The sequence below is a fragment of the Acanthopagrus latus genome, chromosome 8 (assembly GCF_904848185.1).
Source record: "Acanthopagrus latus isolate v.2019 chromosome 8, fAcaLat1.1, whole genome shotgun sequence".
Classification (NCBI taxonomy): Eukaryota; Metazoa; Chordata; class Actinopteri; order Spariformes; family Sparidae; genus Acanthopagrus; species Acanthopagrus latus.
The window spans coordinates 10820879-10846513 of record NC_051046.1 but is presented as its reverse complement, the minus strand read 5'-3'; the positions used below and the strand labels follow the sequence as shown (position 1 = coordinate 10846513).

Genomic DNA, 25635 nt, shown 5'->3' with positions numbered 1-25635 from the left:
CTGACACTCAACTAGGAAATCCATTTGAGCAAACAAAATACATAAAACATTGAGTTGCACCGTTTGCAGACTTGGCAACGGCTTGACTATTATTAGAAGACCGGTAAGGTGCGGAAGAGAGACAGAAACGGGAAAAGCTCCAACTGTGTGCAGACAGGCCAGACTCACACACATAACCAAGTCTGAAAATGATATTTTGACGCCAAAGGCACTATGCAGGACTCCACTCTCACACTTCATTAACTGTTATTATTTTACATTAGGAAAGCGATACAAAACCAATGTATTCATGTGAAAACCCCTAACCCTAACCCTAACAAAATAAATATCATCAAGGTAGTCAATATAAAATAATCTCGTCTTGTTTGAGAGAGGACAGTATGACCTTTAAATAATTGGACATTTAAATGTTTTCCTTTCTTGTCACGTTAGACAGGACGATTAATCATATGTGTGCATTTTATGTGTAGCTTAAAGACTGAAAACAGCTAGCCTGGCTCTATATCAAAATATGAAAATCTGACTATTGAATAATATGTCATATCTTCAAAAACTAAGTGTATTAATCATAACAGTTATGGATTACGTGGTGTTACTGGCCGTGCTACTTCTTAGCCAGAAGCAGTGACTTCCCGGAGCTTTATTGTCATCGTGAGATTGCCAGGAAACAAACCTCCAGTGAGTCACTGCTCCTGGCCAAGAAAGGGTTTGGCACATGCTTTTCTCTTCTGCATGCTAAGCTAATGGCTGCTGGATGTAGCTTCATATTTAGCATAGACATGTATGCTAAAATGTGTATGTTAATATTTATTTATGCTATCAATCCTAATCTCCCAGTAAAAAAAAAAAAAAAAGTTGTGTTTACCAAAATGTCAAACTACGCCCATGAAAACATGCGACCTCTGTGGCAAACTGTCACTTCAACAGAGGTCTAATCAGTAATGGCCGCCCCATTTCGCCACATCAACACGCCCACATTCGCCTCACACATTCAGTCTCTTTAGCCTGCAGAATGCACAGGACAGTTGTCCATTGTCTCTCTTAATTGATGTCAGAGCCCTGAGGTGCATTAGTGTGTAACAGGATGTGCCCATGCTGATGTGCATTTGCCCTCTCTGTAAGAAGCACCGGGCCTCGCCCACCAGCTGCACAATGCAGGCAGAAATATTGATTATTCTGCTCATGGAGGCAGAATGAAAGCCTTGGGGGGGGGACCTGCTTACTTGGGGACAATATCGGCCTCGTTGGGCAGAAGACCGACTGTAGCTGGTTCTTCACTGGGCTTTTTCCACGGCCTTTAGGAGCGTCTTAAAGCAAGACTGATTTACTGAGCAGGAGAGAAAAGAGGGGGAAATTGAGAGCATGCACACCACAAATCCCTCATACTGTCCAATCTGCAAACATGGCACATCTCAATTGGTCAGTTTAAGTTATGCAGCCTCACATGCCGGCATTTAAACTCGTGCCATTCAATACAACCTGGCAGGCAGAAGATCAATGGATGGATTCAGTTAATATCAAATTCTCACTTTCCTTGATTAAGTTAGCATCTTTTTCATCTTGCTGGCGCGGAGCTGTGAAAATTGAGATCGGGTATCTTATCAGATATTCTAAGATCTAATTACAGCAAAATGATTTGTCGACATTATAATTGCTTGAATCCAGAGCCCGTAAACCATTCCTCACGTCTCACTGGATATCCATCACCTCCAGAGGAATTAATCCAGGAATTTATCAGCCAAATCGAGGGTACGTGGGCATGACAATAAATATATAAACTAGCTCATGGTGGATGGAGAAAAGTGTGCTTGCCTCAAACCCAGTGAGGGAAAGGAGAGGCTACTGAGGAAAGTCTATCCTGAGACCTCAGCTGAAATGGACTGGAAGGAAATGGGCACAATGTGGCACAGCAAAATTACTGCCACTGTGGGGCAGTAGTCCATTAAGCTATAATCCAATACTGTAGTATGAAATCTCCTCAGCAGCAGCCTTCACTGCATAAGTCACCTGGCAAGAAATAGTGTTGATGGTTTGTCAGGCCAGCATCGCCCGTTGGGGAATTAAAAAAAATAAAACCAGAACCACATGGACTTCACAAACAGTGATTACGGCTCAGAGCTCTCAGGAGGGTCCTCCATTATCAACGCTGCACAAATCAATGTTTATGACCATCATAAAAAAAAACTGCAAACTGGAAAGCCCCCAAAGCCCGATTCATCCATAAAGTCTGTTCTTTAAATGCGGTATTCAGCCGTCTTCGAGCTGATTTAACCTGAAACCAGTCCACTATAGTCCTTCATCTCACTGCTGGAACTGATGCTGCAGTTTAGTCTAAAAACCTTAATGGGGTGTTGATGCTGTTGCCTATGGTGATACTTACATTTATTTAGCAATCTATAAATAGCATCACTAAGATATTCCCACCTACTACTGTTTTGAGCAAGTACAGAGATCAAGATTGCAGACCGCTAGCTTACGTAGTTTTAGCAACCTCAGAAATGACCGCACGATAACAATACATTGCAGTATACGCCTTCAACAAGAAACCACCATCAAAAAGCCACAAATGATGCTCAGAACAACACTAAACTGCAGCAACAGTAAAAATAGGGTCCCAGAACATAGTTCGAGGCATCAAACAGCAGCTAGCTTAGCCGGATTTCTATTGTAAAGGGAACACAACTCATCCCTCTTCTCCAGCAGCAGAAATGCTCAATTCCGTTCTTTTCCCTGTCCGCTCTTGACTGTTAGAAACTGGTAGGCAGCATTTTAAAAAAAAAGTCAAAGGTATTTCTCTTCATTTTAAAATGTCTGCCACAAAACTATATAGGTCACTTTTACAACAGATTTGTTGAAAATGAAATTGATAATTAGTTGCAGTCTGAGTGGCGACAAGGTGCAGTAAAAATAGTATATGGAATTGTTATAGCATATGAAATTACCTACTATTTAATACAGGTTGATGTTTTGTGGTACTACAAATTATCACCAGGGCAGTTTGTAAATAATAATGAAAATGTTTTTCGGAATAAATCATCGAAAGGTAGTGGAAATGAGACCTGTCTACACAAAACAGTCATGAAGTCTAACCTCAGGGGCATTCAACTCATAATAAACATGATTGCAGTTCTTAACCCTCAGAGATTGTTCAGCTTGCCTTACTTTTCTTTCAGTAGTAGCACAGTGAGAGTAATAATTTGATTTAACCTCCTGTAAACCATATTTGCTATCCTGAGTCAAGTAAATATGTTAAGAAAAAGACATTTGTAAGCAGTTTCAGTTTAAAAATGGGGGGTTTAGTGATTCTGTTTTTTAACGGAAATTTCTAGTCTTACACAGGTAGGCAAGCGCTTTGGTTTTTGACATGCTATATATCATAAAATCCTTTGTTTTAACAGATCTCAGTGACATCTTGATCTCAGAACATAAATAAAGGATTAACTAATATATCAGACATTCTTTGCAACATATCTGCTTTTTTTCTTCCAGTAATATGCTTTTAGGGGCAAAAATAAGTCCTAGATATCTTAAAGTCATTATTGAATCTACAAAAATGTTTAATACAAATACAGCAGATGGATATTTGAAAAAAAGGCAACAGAGATTGTAATGGGATACGCATAGTAACACAGGGAAAGGGTAAAGAAAGCATGGATTATTCATGTCTATTCCCACAGTGCAAACAGCTTCTTTTTGATGGATTGTGCCCGGGGCGCTCCTCCCTGCTCAATACCAACAGTCCCAGGCAGCTCAGCCTCATGCTGCTCCACACAGCTCGGATGATGAGCTCTTCCAGAATCACAGACAGGGCCAGCGGCTCTCATCTCCCCTTTTATACGCAGACATAATGATGGTGTGTGGTCTGAGGTGAGCCTAAATTTAAACTAGAGTATCAGGAGGGTAGTAGGGCAGAGATGTAGCAGGAGACAAGTGCTGACAGCGTTTCACAGTGCTTGTTTTTAGCTCAGCTGAAGGAGAGGAGGTAACACGGTGTCCTACCAATCAGATAACAGGTGGAGGTGGTGAAAGACAGGCCAAAACACAATGTCACCTTCAGCCCAGTGCAGTAACATGAACTCAACATATTTCTCTGCACCAGTTTTGTTATCCAGACAGAGACACTTTGGAGTGTGTGTCTTTGTTTGGATGTGTGAGCTCACCTGGACTGGCTCCAAGTTGTAACAGAGGAAAGGCTGCAGGGGTGTTAAAGCAGGAAGGTGGTGATGCTACAACAAGAACACTCACTGCAGATGAACAGATAGAGCATTTTTATTTTTCAATGGTTAATTCTGATTCATGCCATATTTCAGCCTAGTATCAAAACAATGTGTGAAATAGTCATGTACAAATGTGCAAAAAAATGGTTCTTTTATTTTCATGACCTTCAGCATAACTGTCAAATGGAACATTTCCATCTGTCCACACACATCTTGCTTTTAATGTCACAATCCTACCTTTCGTATTTGCGCCATCCAACCCTACCACCTCACTACGACTCTAGCGTGAATTCTAAATACTTACAGCCAAAAACCTTTAAAAAATGATGACATTCTCAAGAGAATCGTAATACCAGTTTGCTACCAGTCATAGCAAGCAAGTAGCAAGGTTATCTAAGAATAATATCTTATCTTTAAGAAAAATTACTTTGAGAATAATAACTAATAGTAGCTCACAAAATATCAAGAAGTTCTTACACCTATTATCCTCATTAAACTGAAAATACACCCGTACGCTGTTTGACTTCAAGTTTGTCTCTTTTATGTAACTAAAACAAGCTTAAATACCATTTTAACTCATTGCAGAAAATACAATTTGTTAGACAGGAAAATATTCTGGCTCTACATTCCATTTTTCGCCTGCAGCTGATGTGTAACTCTCTCTCACCTCTTGTGTCCTCACCTGCTGTGTCTTCTGTCCCCGGAGTCAAAGTCCAGATAGAGCTGCTGTAAATCACCTCTGTATCCACATACTGACATCTGACGATCTCGAAAGCTGTTTCCAGTCAGCTACACGAGGTTGCAACCCAAGTCGACTCCAGTCAGCTAATAGGGTCACTTAGCTTGCATGGCTGACTGAGCTAACTGGCTAACAGCAGCTAGTACAGCGAAATATAGCCACAGCAAAGAGTAAAGACAGAGGTAGATGGCAGTTATGCTGCCCCTGTATCGGACAAGTTACAACATCGAAATTGTACTGTCATGAAAATGTAGATAGTTCATGTCCATGTACACAAAACTGCTGTGAAATTGCATATTTTGTATTGCCTGTCTTGTAACTGATTATTTTTTTCAGCCTATGTAGACAGAAACTTCTCTCCCACTTACATGAAAATGATTTATAAGCTAAATGGGTCTATGGGCTAAATCTCTGGGTGGAATAAAAATAAAATAGAAAAAATGGATGCAACACAAACTAATCTGCAGTAACATGCCCAATATATCCGAAGTGCTTTTAAATGCCCCACAAGAAATGAAAAAAGAGAAAATAAAATAAACATTAAAAAAAGAAGAAACTGAGAAATAAAAAATCCTTTTAATTCCCAGAAATACAGTAAGTGAGACAGAATCAACAGACAGCTCCTCTGACTCCTGCATTCAATGATGTGCTCAGTCTGCAGCACTGAAATAGCTCTCCCTCTACGTGAGCTCTGAACTGAGGGTGAACCTGAGCTTTTTCTCTTCTTCTATTTAAGAGGCCTATCTGTAGACGGCAGGAGTCCTTGCCAAAGACTCTTGGCAGCAAATTTAATAGACGTTCAGTATAAGGAAGTCCAACACGATGCAGGTCAAATCTCAACAACAAATGTTGCCTGAAGCCATCAACAACCCCAGACAGCAAATGATGGTGTAGACTGTCTGGCCCACTGATGACAAACTGAGTAATCCTGAGATTTCACACTTTCAACACATTCCATGCCATCGCCTAGCATTCAGCAGGTGAAAATGGACGGCAAATGAACCAGTCTAATGGGAAACTAGCCATTCAAAATACCTTAGCAACAGTTATAATCCTTCACGCTGCAGATCTGAGCGTCAACCCATGACTTCGCTCTCTTCCAATGAGCTTGCTTCGCCGCAAAGGGGAGGAGGCAGCCGTAGGCAAATAAAGCAGGGACTTGAACAAAGGGAGGAGGCTTCAGAAAACACTGGACTGTTGGACGATCAGTATTCCCTCCACATCCGCCGCCATCACTCCCCGCACTCATTGAGAGCACCATTTAGCGTTGTGTGTAATTATTCTGTCACTTAGCAGGCAGACACCATACTCCACGAACGAGCAGACCCGTGCTCGACAATTATCGTTAACACTGAAGTCTTTTTCTGGACCGGGGAGCGGATCAGGCCAAAGCTATTTTACACAGATACATATTGTGCTGCCAATATTTCCCATAATACCATGGAGGGAAATATGTTACGTTACATTCAGAAAGGGGGCAGTCAAGTGCAACACTTAGCTTCTCAGAAGCATAAGCCCAGTGTTTAACCTCCAAATTTTCATCCTCCAGTCTTTCCTCAGAGATCCATATATTTTCCTTCTCTGGATGTTGCAAGTTCAGTCAGCTCAGCTGTTTTATGATTGTAAGATGAAATCCACATAACATGAAAACTGAGAATTATCTGAAGACAAATTTGCATCTTTACAGAGAAGCAAAACTCTGTGTTTCTCTTTGAGTCAGATAGTGTGGATGAAAATGAGAAATAACTCATGAGAAATGAGCCTACATAGTCTGCTTTAGCTGGCCAGAGCTCAACAAATGGCTTCTGCCAGGATCTCAGCGAAAATCATGTATCAGTTATAATTCTTCTGTATTCTGTGCTGGTAACTCCAATCAGAGAGCAGCATGAACGACTAACAGCACCAGATCTCAACATTTCTGGGACTTTTCTCGACCTTTTACTATAAATAGTGAAAAAACAACTCCTCCCTGCCACATTCAGTTAAAGAATGAAAAGGTCAATTTATACTAATCTAGTACCAATTTATAAACACAAGGGATTTGTCAAAAAGCAACTTAACTAGGTAAGCTCCAACAACTTCGTAAAACTTGACCCAGACAGATCATGTTCAGTGTTCTTAGCTTCTTTATACTCTAATGTACAACCTGAAAGCAGAGCCCACACAGCATCACCCAATAACTCCATCCCATTTGGCGGTGTTGTACTCTTTGGCTGCTCACCCTCCCTGTAGGCCTCCTGTGTGTGGGCTGGTGGGTGCAACAGCTTACCTCCTGACTCCTCCACCCACAGGACTCATCCAATCCACACTGCCTGCAAATGCAGAGATGCAAACATATGCATTACTTTGTTCGACCAAAGCCAGTCAGGTTTGTTTTTCTTTTTTCTGAGGAGCATTTTTTTCCATAAACTGTGTGTTACACAACAGGGATTCATGTTGCCATAGTGCCCTCTAACTGCACAATACACTATCGGTTAGCAGACATTATATCTTATTTAATACATAACCTGATTGTAATCTGTACGGAAAAAAGACCTTGGAAAACAATGGAAGTCTAAAATATCCTTATATCACTAAATATGCAACTCACTATTCTGTTAAAGGTGCAACACTTAAGATCTGGCCAGAAATGTAGTTTAAGGGAGAATAAGGAACAATGTTACAGACAGAGTGTGAAGAAATGTCAGTTTTGATGTTATATCAAAGACGTCGACCTTTTGTCTAAGCTAGTGGCCACTGTGCTAGTGGTGTGTGTTGACAGTGCAGGAATACTTGAGTCTGCCAATAAGACCCCTCGCTACATGGCTCACTGAACTAACTAGGTAATGACAGCTAGCATTAGCAGCAGTTATCAGTTACTCTGGTGATATGCTGCCCCCTAGGGTTAGGGTTCATGGGGTCAGGTGGCCATTTCTTATATATTGCACCTTCAAACATCAAAACAAATCAATACATAAAAAATTGCAATTTTAACAGAACATGAAAAAACTACGGTGTTGACGGTATGTCAAAGACGTCTATGTAATGTGTTGGATAGATGTCTACTAAAGCTAGGATGCTAACCAGCTAGCCTTTTCCTATGATCCAAGGTCACAGGCTGGGAAAACTCCGTCAGCTAGTAGCTCCACTGCTAATTAGCTACTTGCTAATGGCAGCTAATCGCTCCAGCCAAAGATGTAAGAGCTACCTTCATATCTTGGCCATTTCTTACAAATTCCACCTTTAAGTAAATTGAATAAATAAATGACTCCTCAGGATGTTTAATGTTTTAATACTGTGTGCACTCAAGCAACTCAGAGTCTGACCAGCTTTATCACATTCCTGAGGAGGCAGAGAACCATGCAGCCCTTTCCACTAAAATAACACTGTTGTCTTTCGCAAGATCTTATAAAACTCACTTCCACAGCTCAAAATGCCTGGCTAATCACATGAACAGCCCTCCATCCTCCAAAACCTTTGAACGGCCTAATCAAATATGCTCCCTCTCCCTTCAGAGGCCTAATCCCTCTTAGCGAGGATGTAAGAAACGTGCCACCTGCTTCCAGTCATACAGCTCGTAGGCCTGACTGCCCTTGTGACACCACGCTGCACCTTAATCTCGTGGACAAATGCATAGCTTCATCCAGATACCACTGCTGTACATGGACTCACCACAGAACACACACATTATTCCTACCAACGCTCACCAAACTCACAATCCTTTCAGGTGGCTGGCAGGCTGGGATTAATGGACTTTGACCCAGAATTAGAAAATAATAAGCACATGAGCATTTTTTTCTTACGCAGACCAAAGATTGCGAAGGGACATAACACCTCACATTTATTAAGCAATCTTATCCTGTGAGAGAAGGAAAGGTTCATGATTTTTCAGCCACAGTGGCCATTGTGCTTCCATTGTAAAGGGGGACAACACATTTTTAAAAATATGAAGCTATTTTACATACTGACTGAAACCAAAATGCCTCGAGTCATCTGCACCGGTGAGCAGTGAGAAAGCTAGAATTAATAAAATGAAGCATCTCCAGAGAGACGTGTTGAGACTGACAATTGACTGTCGGTAGTACGTTTATTCAAGGAGTCAGAGTTGAGATGGAAACATTCATCACTGAATCAAAAGAATCTAGAATTTGAGAATATGGGGAAAACAAATACAAAAAAACAAAGTGTCCCACATCAGAATGCATCATCTGCACTAAAAACTTCCAAATGTGACAATGCTCTGATCTGATTACATTTTTAATCAGATCGAGAGGGATGGTGTCAAGCTTTCTGATCAACGTATTAACCACGTAAACACTTATGCCAATTGTTCCTGTCTGGTTAAAATGAATATATATTCTTTCTGCACATGCACGCCACACGTGGAGCTAACATCATAGGTGACTTTGCTTCCGGAAGTCAGAAAAACATGGTGGGAGTGAAAAGAAAAAAAAAAACTGGTCTGTGGGCAATAAAAGTCTTAAGGAAGTTAAAGATTGTAGATCACTTCGATAGTTGAAAGGCCTGAAACAACAAGTTGTCCAAAGAAGTGTTTGAAAAGATCAATTAAACCAAAAGTGGTTCAGACACAGACAGACTTACGGATGATCTAATGGGCGGGCGGGCGCTGGTGAACATGACTTGCTATGATGTGCATGTGGAGGTTTGAGGATCGGAGGCTCCTGTTCCTACTCAAGAGGACAGCTGCAGTACTGATAAGTTCAATCTTCACAGATAACATTAATGTCGCAACATCAGCTAAAGTGAGCTCAACTGACATGAATGTGACAAGAGTACTGACAGATGGCACAGATGAATGAATAAACTAAATATTCTCAATATGACTGAACAAAAAACTGCCTCCTCTGATATTTTTCAGGCAGATCAGATGCTCAACAGCAGGCAAAACTGTTCTGTGCATATCAAAAAAGTTCTATTCTGATTAAATATTTGCAGCGTATTCTCACACATTGTTATCAGATTAGCGTCAGTTGAGCAGTTGAATCATGTGAACAGTTGGAATCTCTGATCAAAATGATTTCAGTCATATTAAAGAAACATTATTATGTAAACGCAGCCACTGGAAGTAAAGCAAGAAAGTGAATAGAAAACAGAATAAATGAATGATGTCATTGTATCAACTGTGACTGGAAATGTGGAGAGTAAGATTATTTTACTTAGGAACAAAGCAATAAACATTTTCAAGTTTATTTCAAGTTCAATATATTTTTATATTGACCATTAGGCCTATGTTATTACACCTACTTCTGAAGTAAGTAGCCTTTTAGGTGTATGCATGCGATGATGTGCACGTTTCTCAGAATTTCCACCAAGCCTGTGTCACCACTCCAAGCTGAGAAGGTGACACAGTGTATCTGATATGTATGAGTATAAATCTTGTATGATGTATCAAACTAAACCGAATTGCACTTGACATGTGAAATTCAAAACGCTGCATACATGAAAACACAATTTAATGAGTTAAAATCAATCTTGTATGCTGTGTTAAAAGGAGCACAGTGCTGTCATCTTCCACAAAACTGCCTACACAATGTTGTCAGGATCAAGTCCGACCTGGCTGGGATCTGAGTGCGCAGAGAAAGTAGAGCAGTGGTGCTCGGATGGATCTTTGTATTAGGGTTGCCTTTAATTTGCTGTCGCAGTAGCCCATTCAAGACAACATGGGTTGTTTAAACAAGGATGGAGATGTCAGGCTGCATTAGCATCCAGGCAGACCCTGCACCCAGAGGATTCAGCAGTGCCGGGAAAGTCAGTCATTAAATTTGCAGGCATAGCTCCACTGTCTGCTTATGGGATGAGGGACGGCGTTTTATGGCCAGGATGCATTTACCACAGCGCTGGTTCATATTTCTGATTCACCTCACAGATAAAGAGTCGCCTGGAACGTACGACACAAAGGCCCGGGATGGTTTTGATGAAGTTAAGTTGTGCAGAGAGGGGTAATATTTTCTTATTTCTGAATTTTTAAAACGGATAGTGTGCCATCTTTGAACAGTGGGGTCTTGAAAGTGCCCATTCAATATTTACAGAATACTAATGAGACAACCGGCTACCAGGGACTGTTCTAAAAATACACATTTGGTTGTGGTTCATTCTCAGTTCATATTTGTATAGTTGTGAATAAGGGATGTTAAATTTGTTATACTGTAGGCTTTAAAGGTGCAATATGTAAGAATTTCAGTCCAGTCCAGATCACTAGCGGTACAGCTAACTGAGCTAACTAGCTAGTTGCAGTGACCACAGTTAGCACTTGCCCTGGTGATATGCTGCCCCTATTTTTTTTAAGTATGAATTCAATAGGTTGCCAGCGCTTAAATATTGCATATTTGAGAACTGTTTACATGAAGGGTGCTTTCATAATAAAAGCACAGCTCCACAATGAAGATCAATGAATTTCTGTGTGAAGGTCAGAAGATACTTAGGTACAGCTGTACACATAAATCAGTTTGTTATTGTACTGGACTCCATTATACCGAGAGGGGTTTCTAATACTATGCTAGATTTTTTATTAGATTATACAGGTGTACGTAATAAAGAGTGTACATCATTAACATTAATAATAAAAGTCTAATGTAGTCCCTTAGAGCAAAAGCTGCTTGCTCTACAAAACACAATTGAAAGACTGCAAAACAAACTGCAACTTGCAATTGATGAATCTATTCATGTTTGTTGTTGTGGCAGCCATTATTACAGTATTCACAGTCGTTGCTCTGCCATTATGTTTTGATTGCTGCCGTGATATTTGCCACTCTGCTGGCAGATTTTTTCAGCTGCAAGCAGCAAAGTGTTGACTTTATTTACAGCCTCTCTGTTCATCTATTGTAAACAAAAGATTTTTGTTGTTTCCCATTTTGAGAGCCCTTCCCCCGTCTACCTTTTGTCTCTGAAAGCCCTGGCTTGTTGTTAGAAGCCTTCAATTGGAGCCAGGCTGGCCTGCCCCCTCTCTCTTGCCTCAAAGCCGTCTGCAGATGAAAAATTTATGACTGTATGCCTTGAAAACCTCAGATTCCATTTGAAGTGCTGCTGTTCCTCTGATGCTGCCCCCACTGATGGCGACTGCGTCTGACGCCTTCATTCGACCGGCGCTTTTCCTCACAGTGGGAGTGCAAATCAGGGAGAGAGGGTGGGATGGTGTCCACGGCTTTACACTCCTTCACTGGTATTCACTAATCAAGGACCGATTTCACTTGGCTGTGTGCAATGAGAAGACATTGATTAGCTGCTTTTAAAAGCCACTCACTGTAAAATTCGCCCCCACGCAACTCTCTCACAATGCAGCAAGGTGTGGCATTATTTTCTAGCCATTTGTCTAACAGCATGTTTAAGACCCCGTTTGTAACAGATTAGCATTTTACTAAAATTGCATTTTACACTCAACATACATCATGTTAAAAGCCAAACATTGCAGTGGGCTATTTTGACTGAATAAGACCAAGTAAGATATTTTTTCCATATTCTCATGAATGTGTGACAATTAATAATGGCAGGATTTGTAATACAGATTGACTCTTCATTTTAAAAGTAACATAAGAAAATTAAAATAGAGATTTTTTTTTAGTGCAAGTCTACTCAAAAATGGCCAAGTCTCTTGAGAAAAAACACATTTTAGGGCATTTTCCCAAAAAAATCCCAAAAGGAAAAGGTAAAAAAGGGGGTCAACCTAAATGTTTCTATGAGAATATTCATACATTTTTAAAATTTTAGACACTCAAGCTGAAGCTTTTAAAAACAAATAAGACTCTGGTGCACTGGAAGAGGAACAACATGATGTTTTTTGTTGTCAGACAGATGTTGTGCATTATTTGGATTTAGTAATTTTCATTCATGCATTTTGTGTAGCACTTCAGATAAGATGCTCACACTATTTCAAATAGCTGTTAACCACTTCTCACATGTGGCAATTTAATCAGCGTAGTGACAATGACAACCTGTGTGCAAAGGCCGAGCATGTGGGCGTTGTTTCCCCACCGCCTCTGCATCTGTCAGTAACCTGAAAAAGATGTATTCACACATCCTCCTGTGGAAAATGCTTATGGAGGAATGAGTAACATAATATATGTTGATTATGATATCATCATTCACAAACATGTTCATATTAGCAAAATAGGAGATTCACCATTTTGTGAAAGTGGATTTCAAAATCTTTGCAGAAGAGCAGAAAGGAGGAACTCCTCGGCAGGATGGGAGGACAACAAAAAAGGTAGTTTGCTTTTAAATTTGAGCCACGTACTGACATTCACAATACACAGAAAAATATCAGTCATTTACATTTGACTTAACACTAAAGTATAGAAGAATTCTTGTGTTCAAAGACCTTGGCAAGTCCAGCTCTCATGCATCAAGTCACATTGGTTCCTAAGCAACAGGTACTTTCACAACACACGCCGCCGTATGTGCAGCAGAAGCTTTTCATAGCGGGGCTTCGAGCCAATCTAAAGTCACATCAGAAGGCAACCTTGAGCCTCTCAACACTGCTCAAACCTCTGTTCAGAGCCAGGGGAGGGGGGGGCTGATGTCACACTTGTCACTGGAATAATTAGTTGAGGACAATGAAGCACAATGAAGCAGCATTCATCTTCGGCAGCAAGGTCTCCTCCAGTGCCACATCAATCGACATTCCCCCGCGCAACCTGCGGTCTCCAGGCGCAGGCTCAGGTTTCCGAGTTTAAGCGGTTATGATGAAAACCGGCCTGTCATAGGGTCTGTACCAGCTTTTAAAATTTATCAAAATAGTCAGGCGAAACCTCAGTGATTCAGCATGACTGCTGGTAACATCATACTGTAATTGGAGTTTATTCAAAAGGTAGCCTGGTGTGATAAAATGAGGTGAGTCTGGGTATTGCAGCTTGTTGTCCTGCTGAAAATACAGAAAATAGTAGTCGCAACAGAACTACAGCGCCAAGTCTGTTTCAGAAAGGACTGATCTTTTTTTTTTTTTTAATAAATCAATATATTTAACAGCTCATTTTGACAAGCTCGTTTGTCCTCAGTAGGGACTTTGCTTTTGGGGAAATTAATGGGAAGATGCAATATATGAGAGATGAATGGTATTTGTTTGACAATAAGAAAAACACTGAATATTGATAGATTCGTCCCTTAAGTGTGCATTTCTTTTCTTTTTTTTTTTTTTTGTTTTTTTAATACTAGTGTGTGTCACGTTAGGCAGATAGTGTGCCGTAATTCTTAGCATTTTATCGGCTGAATGCACTGATAATCATAAAAATCTATTACCTGCAAAGGATTGACCTTGAAAACTCGCAAATTTTGACACACAAAACAAGCCAGTCAATAAATTACAAGAATAAGATAAAAGCAATTACCTAATTTCGACCTTTTCTTGGCAAGACTGATATCGTGTTAAAACAAACATTGATAATGTTCAGCTTCGTGCATCTTTTGTTTACGAGCTCATCTACCTTTTAACTAAGTGAGTAGTTGATATTGTTTCTTCTTAATATTTTTTTTACATTATAGTTACACACTCTCTCTCTGCCTCCCTACACAGGGGATTTTAAATGCCTAAAAAATAGAGAAAGAGATTTGATTGCAAGCATTTAAAAAAATGTATTTCTATAGATATCGCAATAATATCGTTATTGTGAATTTGTTTTGCCTTGGTAATCGTGTTGTGAAAATCTGATATTGTGTCAGAGCAGCACTGTAGCGGCTGATTGGACTGCAGCCATCCTTAATGTTATTAGTCACAGCTGGGACTGCATCTGTTATAATTACAGTTTCAGTTAAAAGGTGAAAGTATAAACGTGTGTTTAAAGTAAAGAATCTAGTAATATTTAACAGCACTTTGTATGCAGCAATCTAAAGCACTTCAATCAATATGTATTTATTCATACACTATATCCTCCTGTCAGTACAGAATGTAGCTGTTATTGGATGGCGGGAAGTGAAACGGCATCCTTACTCTTACCTGAGACTCTGAATGTGATAAATGTGACCATGTTTTCTTTCTCAGTTTGGAGATTCAACAAAAAAAAAAGCCCTGTGCCACTGCTGCTGATGGACAACAATACACCACTAAGCTCAGTCTCACGGGACTCAGGACTAGTCAATAATTCAGAGCATGGCGAGAAATTTTATAAGGAGGCAGAAAGATAGTGGACAGTAAAGAAGAAGAAGAAAAAAAAAAGAGTAGATGTGGGGGAGTAGGAAGGCTAACTCCTGGGTTGCCTGTTTCTGACCCAGAGCAATAACATGTCAGCAGAGGATTTCAGGGATTCTCGCTGTCAATCAACAAAACACTCAGTAAAAGGGGGGGAGCGGTCAGTATGGAGTGCAGAAAAAGAAAAATAAAAAATACATGTTACCATGAGAGAATACGTGAGAGAATCCATTTGCTACGGGAGACAATACAGTGGAGCATTGATCTGTGTCAGCAGCATAGATGCAAATTACTGCAGCAAATATTTGCATGAGTTGCTGTTAAGCAGCTTAATAACCGTGTGAGTGATGACCAGAGATATTAAACTGGCCAGCAGCATGTGTACGACTGACAGTCAGCCTGACAAATGACAGAGATAATCATCTACAAAAAAAATAAAATAAAGATTCAGCACAGCGGTAAAACACACACAGACGATTTTGAAACTTTAAGTGTTGTACAAGAACAAAGTCCTTGTTCTTATTCTGATATGTTCGCATTCTGATAAGTTAAGGATGAAAAAACATGTTTAATTATAATCACCACAGGCAGTAAAGGAGTGTTTTATTGAACCATAAGTGAAAACATGAACCATGGTCAATAAATCACTCTACTGTTGTTGCTTTTTGCTGTTAGTTTTCAAAGCTCACGTGTAATTAGAAATACTCTGCGCTATTATGTTTTCAATCTCAACGACCCGGCATTCGACATGCATGCACACATTTTGCAATAATTTAACACAAATCACAGCCTGATACCACAGAATAGATGCTCCGTCAATGTAAGAACAAAGCAAACAGCCACGGGCCTGTAACGCCTTAAAGCTGCTGCCTGCTGAATAAAAGGAGGAGTCTTGCGCTCCGTTCTCCAGAGGCAGAAATTCCCAGCAGGTGTGAGGAGGATCTTTTGTCAGGATCAGGGTACACTTTGAAAATTACTAACGCTTTGTAGCGTTTTCTTATCTGTTGTGCATATCAAAATGCCTTTCAATGGCAGAGTGATGTTGAAACTCAAAGACTACTTCTTCCATCTTTAAAATGGAGAAAATACACAGTAATTTTGATGCTTTGATGTTTTTTTTTTTTTTGTAAAACCTCACACAAATAATTGTTCAATTGTACCTGTGCATCAGAAAAAAACATTTAATTTTAATGGAAACTAGGCACAAGAAATCTATCCGCTCTCATAATCAGCTACAATAACAACATTTCTGAATTGACGGCACCTTTGGGGTCTGTTAAGCAAACTGGCCCTGAAGTGCCACCATCCTTCCCCCATACGCACGCCACCTCCCATCTACTCACCGGGGCACGAACATGCAAATGACAATCTGCTGCCGTACTAATTAAGGTCTAGGTCACGTGAAAGAGAGCTGCATGACTCCTCGAGGAGCTCGAGGAGGCGTTCTTTATGATCCAATCACACAGCGAGCAGCCCGTCGAGGGAAGGTAAGGACCGTGATGATCTGAAATGTCTTTGAAGCAGCATAAGCGAACCTTGGAATAAAAGAAAAATACAAAAAAAAAATTCAACAATCCAAGAGGAACATGATACTATATGCTGCCCTGCCCATACTATGCCCACAGGGGGTTTCTCCCTGGCTTATCGTCAAACCTCTCCAGGAAACATGACTCAGTTCTCCATGGACGTCATCTGGGGAATCAATAGCATGATGTCACATCAGGTGGATATCAAAACCAATACTGATAATGCATCAGGGAAACCACGACCGCAACCGCTGTAACATGATATTGGGTGTATATTGCCCAAAAAGAGGACAGAGACACTCTTGCTAAATGATTTCAATGTTTCTTTCTCCTACTTGGAGGATTCATTAGCACAACTGTGCAGAAATGACATCACAACATCAAATTACAGAGCAGGTTTCCCTGAGCAGGAGGTGACACAAGTGTAGCGTTGACAATCATCTCCTGTCTTTACGAATCACCACTCCCTTTTATCACCTGATCCTCACTCTGAACAAACACATCAGTTCGGATTATGTAAAACTTCCATTTCATCACAACAGCGAATACTCGAGTTTAAGCGTCTCAAGGCATTGTGTTTTATAAATTACGGCAAGCCTTTTCTTGTGTCAGGCAGTGTTTACCAAAACCTTATTTATGGCTGCTAACATTCCTCCTTTAGTGTCAGATGAATACATGCGTCTTTGTTCAGGCGGTGACATGTGGAGAGCAGTCTTTTGCTAATGGAGTCTGGCGTGAGTGATCTTTGCGGGAGACCTGCGTGGTCTGACGGCACAACAGTCTCACTGGGATTTACCGTCAGCTTCAGAGAACATCAGGATTCCCGCTCGTCTGGCCATTTGTGCTGAAGTGACTTTTACAAATCATCACGCTGACCACATCCCTGTGTTCAAAGCAATCACTGCAATCCATTAGCAGTGACAGGAGTGACTGGTAGCCTCAAACCAAACCAGACTCTTCACTATGCAAATCAATGGATAATCCACACCTTTATGTGTTACATAGCTATTAACAACTTATGTAAAGAGGTTATAAACATAAAACATGTAACAGCAGTCCCTGTTGTTATATCAAACTATGATAACACATCAGCCGTGTAACATTTCCTTATCTTTTTTTTCTGTCATAACTTGTCCAACGTGTTCACAAGTTACTGAGTTTATCTCAAACAACAGCAGCTTCAGAAACACACCTCAAAAGAAGAACGTTTTATGACCGCGGGTCATAATCCTCCCGCTGACAGGAGACCGGGCAGAAACTGATACCTGCGTTGATAAGAGACCATCTTTGCTATGCTGCAATAATTTGTGTTATTAAAGTAAAACAGATCAGATTGCATTCCATGCCCAGTGGAAGCAATGTGATCCCTAATATTGATCCACTTCAGCAGATACCACTCAGTAGTATCAAACTCCAGAATGATTGCTATCATTCTCTCCTTGACTTAGATTCACTCATACTTGCTCACATGTTGAGCACAGTCATTTAACAGAATTTGTGATTCATCAAATTTTCTTAAAACTTTTAAAATAAAAACCAAAACTGCATTAAAAACATACTGGAATCACTTTAACCTAAAATGTTGTTTGGAAACATTGTTGTTAGGAAGCATTTGTAATGCAATGTTATTTTTATTGCATTACAGATAGAACACATCTTTTTTGTGTGAAAAAAAGTCAAAAAATCATGACTCAAAAGGATGACTCAAGAGGTATGACTCGTCCTGCTAAATAAATGGTGGTAACCTCATCTCCGTGGAGTATTCACACAGATTTAACTTGTTTTTGTGGGGGATGCAATGTGCAAGTCATGCCTTCAGCCATACTGACAGGCTTAGGCAATTCAAAATAAATCAGGAAACCGATATTGAACTGTACATCAGTGAGCTGGGAAGCCTTTTTAAGTAATTTGTTAGAAGATATTCACGATTATCCTGATAATGAAAATTCACTAGGATAATTATTTTTGTGTGTGTTTTTTTTTAATGTGATCTGAGATTTTTTAAAATCTTTTATCATCCCATCCCTAGCTGAAACCCATGGATAAGCAGTATGTACCATATTTAGAGTGGAGAATCCATTATAAGCTGTCATTGATAACATTCATACTATCTCCCCGCTTCCTTTACATTCATATTACACGTCTGTTGTTCAAATCTTCTGTCCCCTTAAGTGGTTGTCAGTTTGTTGTAGCACATTGTTAACACTAACCAGCTGACACTGACGCCAGCAAACACTAGCATCTATAATAACGTTAACTTTGCTAATGCTAGCTAGCTTAAGAGCACTACAGTGTGCTGTGCACATGCTGTAGAAGTCAGACATTTTTAAGTTTTTTTCCTGGCAACTGCAAAGATTGTTGATCACTGATGAAAACACAGACACGGGACTCCAACAGCATTATACTATTGGCAGAAAACCTTGTTAGAAGCTGGAGCCAGCCCTCAGAATTATAACAAAGACATAAACAAAACAAAAACAAACATTTAAAAATTGATTCACAATCATAATGATGTTATCAAGGAAAATGGATGCTTTCATTCTGCACCTTTCCACAAACTCCGTAGATGTATTATGAAAAAAAGATCTGTCTACATAGAAAGGTTATCAATATGACCTTTAACTCCCACAATAACACAAAACATACCTGAGTTAATTCAACATTTCTCTCACACAGCTCATCAATATTGAAAGATCGCAGGCTTCAAAAAGGTAGTATACATGGCAAACTAGTGTATTTAATGGCATTGTGCTATAATAATATCCTGCAATTTTATTGCACTTGTCATTTCAATGCAAATTCATGCCATCCATTATAACTATGACCAAAAGGAGAAATAAAAAAAACTATGCAAATCAGCCAGAGCTCCACTTGTGTGGCCAATGAGTGGGTGGTTGGTCATACCATCACCTTTATTACGCCTCCTAATGCAGCCTGAGAAACATCCCGACATCACAGAAATATTCTCTCTGTGTCTTTCTGTGCATGGCAGGATATTCCCCCACAGCTGCTGATAACCCAAGACAAGCTCTTGATTCAGCCTCATTCCAGCAGAGATGTGTGAAAGTCAAGCATCTCTGAACACACAGAGAGACGCGTCTGCAGCTTCAGACGATGAATACATTATTCATCAGAAAAAAATCTAACGCTCGCGGACCGGGAGGCATCGTGTCTTATGAGAACTGGTCAAACTCAGGCCCAGTGGCACAAATGATGCTCTGCTGAAAGGCATGCAATGTAACCAGATAGTGGATGTATAAACCTCCAGGAGGAGTCATTTAAGCCCTGAGTCTGGCAATGGAAAATACACATTACATTGGATTTACATGATACTCAAATATGACTGCACACGTGAAGTCAGACAAAGAGAGACTCTCGACTTCATGTTTTAAAAATAATCCGAAAAACTGCACACACACAAATATTTTGTGCTAAAACAAAGAAACCTAAAACACCAATCAGTATTTCTCTGCTCCCAATTAAGGCTTCTGTGAAAAATTTGTCAAATCTCTCATTTTGATAGCAGTTATGTCAGGCATGCTGGGGTGAAATTTCTTTTCATAATTAAAAGCTCTGAGATGTGAGAAATGCAAATCCCCCATCAGACTGAGATGGGACATGTTGCTTTGACTGGCAAATACATATTCATAGCGTGTTCTTTGGGATGAATTATGTGTGTGTGGAGCTTCTTGGCAAAAAAAAAAAAAAAAAAAAAAAGAGAGAGAAAAAAGAAAATGATGACATTACATTTCATTTTGAGACATTTGTTGTTTAGGTAACATTTAAATAATTGACTTTTCTTGCAACCTAACAGTGCAATATGGTTCTTAAAGAGCAAAGCACATAAAAACGCAAAAAAAAGCTTAATCGTGCTCCCAATTCCAGGAAAGACCATTAAAGGTCATGGAAACATATCAATACAACTCAACTTTAAACCCTTCCAGTTTTGGAGGTAATAAGATAAGACTGCAACATCCCAAATTCAACAACAAACCAATAATCCTCCGCACACATGACCCACACTTCCAAAGTCTGTAAATCCATGCTCGCGCAGACCACCCAAACACACACACACACAGATGACAAAATAGAGGCCATAGCAAGGACATCATCTATCATGCTGACATGTACGACACCCCGACTAAAACAGACATCAACACACACACACACACACACACACACACACACACACACACAAAACACAAATACCATTTCAAAGAGCAATAAACACCTCACATCGATAACAGAGAGGATCTTTCCTCTGCATGCTTTATATACTGTGTTTCATGCTCTTTATCTCACCCAGTAAGCGCGCTACAACACAACATACAGTTATATACAACAAGCTAACCTGTTTATTAGACACACCTTAACAACAGCTCTGCCATAAGTATATTTTGTCCATCCCCATCCAAGCACATGAAGGGGACATTAGTTTACAAGGTGTACCTAATCAACTGGTGAGGTAGTTTAAGTGGTTATATATGCACAGCTATGATCTCTGAAGTATTTCCCTAGTAATCAAGTTTGAACTGTCGTTTAAGATAAACAGATCATGAAAATCAAATTAAATTCTCGAGTGTGTGTGGTGTGTTTGCCAAGGTGTTCTCCAAACGGCTATATAAAGAGGATTATCACACAGCAACTCAGACCGTGCACGACCTCCGTCTCCCCGCCATAAATTCAAGCCGCTTGTCAGGCAGTCGCAGCAGGAACGTGACAGACTGAGCGCTGCACACCGGCGTGTCTGCAGCAAAGTGATCATGACCACTTTAATAACTATCAGGAAGATTTGTACTTGTCACCGGGCTCCTTACATATAACGTCCCGTTCTCCGCGCTCATAAGCAGGGAAATAAATCTTTCACTCCTGGGCTAACACAATAACAGCAATATATCAAAACAGAAACGACCCGGGGGGTTGAAATTGATTTTTTTTTTCCCTTCTAGAGGCCATTTAGGTTCAATCAGCCTCAGTTGTCAGAATGCAATATGGAAGCTCATCTACCATTAAAGCAGATTATTACAATCCATTACAGAAACAGAGAGAGAGAGATCTGCATCAGCTTTATGGAATTAATCACACTAATCACCTTTATGATTTCACCAGCCTGTGTGTTAGTTACATTGTATTGATCAGAATCGCAGCTCAACGCACAGACTGCTGAGGTTAAAACATCTACCCTGCTGCGGGTTCAGCAGTGTGGTTATTTGCCATCACGACAACTGGACCCATAAAAGAAAGACAGGAGTGACTGCTAACATCACTGAGCTAGGGTGAGCTAGTTAGGCTAGAAGCTAGTTAGCTTACCTTGCTATCTTCCAAATTTTTTAGAGTGTTACCTAACGGGAGGGCGTAAAAACAGCAGCATGATATGAAGGGCATTTCATTTGTTGTATCAATAGATTTAAAGATTTCCACATGTCATCGAGTGCTGTCCACGTTTTATAACATTTGAACATGAAGGAAAAGGTTGTAACCGTTGTCCAGACCTTTGTCGTTATGGTCAAGTGACAAACATTGTTGTCATTGCTTATCCCAACGCTTCTAAAACCTTGAAAGTTGTGGATACTATGTCGCCTGACATTATTTTCTAAGCTTAATGCAGACTTAAGGACACACAAAAAGAAAACCGAGGGTTGAAGGACGATTGCTGTGCTGTCAATAAGTGAGGAGAATTAAAATGTCCATGCCATTCCGACCCTAACCAGACTGTAAACAACAACATGAACACTACACATGGTGTCATTATATTTACTCTTAGGCCATGTGCTGAAGTCTAAATTGATGATTACACATCATAATCTCAATCCAAGCTGTTTTTAACCAGACCTAATGTGAGGCATCGGGGTGCAGAGTGAGAGTGCTGGAACGTACTTCCACTGACTGAATTTTCTGAAATTCACAATTGGCCGACCCAATTGAACTTCATTACAGCTGTCAACAGAGATAAGCCGTTCTTTCATGTCCGCTCAAATGTAAATGTTTTTCCACCTCGAACACACACAAATCCAATTATGTTCTAATTGAGTGTTACAAGGCTCATTGATTATGACAGAGGCAGCGCAGCAGACTAAACTGGGGAAGAATATCCCCAGTAATTAGCCCCCGCCGCACCCGGAAGGTATGATTTAATATTGAGGCAATATTTCTCAGTATTACTCAATTTGAATTGACTGCGCCAACAATGGAATTTTAAAGTTCATGGAGCAAAAAAAAAAAAAAAAAGAATAAAGGAATAACTTATGTAGATTTTCAAGGCAGATCATTTGTTTTATTCATCTGAGGAATCTCAAAAAAAAAATGACTTCAATGACTGATACAGTTTTAATTCAGATAATATCAATTACAAAATTCTTTCTCTGGATGAGGACAGCTGTGATGGCAGATTGCTCACTCGGTTGCATGTTTTTCAAAAGAAAAACTGGAGTCAGCTGGTTAATAATTATGATGGTGTGCTTTGCCTCATGGTATCATCACTTTGCTTCCTCGAGAGTGACTCGGAGTCAGAGTTCAATTTGACCAAAAATAGACTGGGTTTACTAGAAAACAGCGGTCTGAAGAGGCTGTGTACTCACTCACTTTAATGGAGAGGTCATAAGAAGTTCATCTTTGCTGGTGTGCGCAGGAACAAATGTGGGCTCTTTCTGGTCCTTAAAAAGCTCTCACTTGAGAGTTCCACTTCACTGTCAGTAGCAGGAAGCTAGACACGAGAAGAATAACAAACGCCTCTTGAATTCAAACAAATGGTCATGTATTGTATTTAACATGAAAATCCCCAAATACAATATGTTGCTCCTGTGAGGATGACCAAGTCTCTATAAAAAGTCCAGCATGAACTTTATGAGGCCAACAGAGACAATCTTTGTCTCTAATGAGTGACAAATCAGTGGTAGAAAATAGTCTGGCTATAAATGGATTTGTGAAGGGCATCTTTGTTCTACTGATATAAGGGCTCCAAAATCTCAAGTGACATTTTGTATGATATAAGTGCTGCAGTAATACGTGGGACTGGATTTTAGATTTCTTCCTCCTGGTTTTGGAAAACTCCAAAGATGGAAGATACGTGTATGTCTCCCCGACTGGTCTCTCCTAACTCGTCTCCCTCAGGAGTTATTCGGCAAACAAAAATGACTAGATGTTGCCTGGAATGAAGGGACATTCTCTCTTAATGTCAGAAACTATCAAATCTTTCTGGGGTTTAATAATTAAAGCTTTGTCACAAACGTTTAGACGGCTGGTGGCTCCATCTATGTCCATGGCAATATTTGGAAGCCGAGTTCATAATGTGTCTATTTGGTCACTTCTGGCCCGAGGGCTCATCTTATGTGAATGGAAGGAATCTACACCTCCAACAGAAGGTCACCCTCTTCCTGCTCATGCAGTAAAGGAGAAAAGACATTTTCTGGCATCCTTGTCCACTTTATCCAATCAGGACAGAGAACTCTATTAATGGCAGTCCTGTCAGCTGATGAATGCACAGAAAGCCACAGATCCTCCTGTTTGCTGCCATGTCTGCTGCCAGTCGTATGGTGACGTACAGAGGAGGGAGGGGACCGCTTACTGCAAAGTGGACAGGAAGTGAGCTAAAAACGACAACAACGCCCACAGAAGGTTTAGGGATGTTATGCATTAGGTCAACTTATAATTTTGCTATCCAAAGTGAGGCCATTTCTCCCTCTCTAATCTCACTAATGCAAGCCTTTATAACAAGCAGGCTGCTCTACTGTAACGCTCTCCCTTCTGGTCCAACAAAGAACACAATAAATCAGCTGCAATTGAATTGAAATTCTGCTGACCAAGACCAGAAGGAGAGCGCACATTATGCCCATTTCAAAGTCTTTACACTGGTTGCATGTTAAATTTGGTATTGATTTTAAAATGATTGTATTAGTTTATAGAGGCACTACATGGCCTTACACCAGACTACATCACACAAATGCTTTTAATTCATGAAGGCGCCCCAGATCCTCCGGCTCGTCTCTTTTACAGATAATGTCATAAACATAAACTAAAAACCTAATCTACGGTAGTCAGTCTGGCTTTTATGTGGTGTCTTATAATTTTTATGATTTCTGTGGTTTTAAGGTACTTAATTTATTTTGTTTTTATTTTCGATATTCTTTTGACTATATTTTATATCATTGTATACACATTTTAATGTTGTTATTATTCTTCACTTGTTGAGCGTTTTGATTTGTTTGAAAGGCTATATAAATAATGTTTGATTGATTGATAATGTGCAATTGGAGAATTTCCATATGGCTTGCAGGAAAATATGCAAGCAAAAAACATGTAATGAAGAACACTTTGCTCCCCTGTTCATGTCATGCCTGTTTATTAATTATTGGGGTTTTTTTTTTTGCTTGTTTGTTTCTCCCTTTTTGGTTTCTTTCTGACTGTTTTGGCTTTCCTTGTTTGTTCTTACATTGATAGGTGTATGGGTTTGTTCTTCCACTGTATCTGTGTTTCGTGATGGTGCAAATCTTACCCATACTGATCTGCACAAGGGTCTTCAGTGCATCCAGAACTGGCTTCACCACCAGGCTGCAGAGTGAGACACAGGGAATCAATGTCTGTGTTATTTAGTTGAATTTCAGCACTCAAACTTCTTCACTTCCACTTTCATGGGATTTCACTGAATTGTGACAAGACCACTGTAAAACTGGAAATATGTATCAGAAAATGCAGTACTTGTTACATTGACGCAACGGTCAGGAACAATCCCCTGAAGTGTCAAAAGAGCAAAAATACCCAGCATAATGTCACAGAGGTCACTGAACTTGTATGCATAACATAAAGACAGATAAAACACAAACACCTGGAGTCAAAAGCCTAAATTGTGGATTTTTGTCCTAAAGGGCGCCCCCTGAAATCCAACAGGCCTCTCCATTGACAGCTTATAATTGAATCAATATATTACAAAATATAAGCGTTCCTCTGTCTCAACGTGAACTTGACCACGTTAGTCACCTCTATAGGTTTCACAACAACAGTCTGCATGCAGCAGCACTTTTATGATGTTCTCACCACAAC

General features: G+C 40.0%; 1 protein-coding gene across 1 annotated transcript in view; it reads right to left on the bottom strand.

Annotated features, from left to right (window-relative positions):
• ccdc33 (coiled-coil domain containing 33) overlaps positions 1-25635 on the bottom strand; it is a 53481-nt gene that overhangs the window by 25665 nt on the left and 2181 nt on the right. The window contains exons 2-3 of the mRNA XM_037106200.1: positions 25091-25146; positions 23182-23302 (exon numbers count right to left, since the gene is read on the bottom strand). The gene's annotated coding sequence lies outside the window, so the exon portion shown is untranslated. The remainder of the gene's footprint in view (positions 1-23181; positions 23303-25090; positions 25147-25635) is intronic.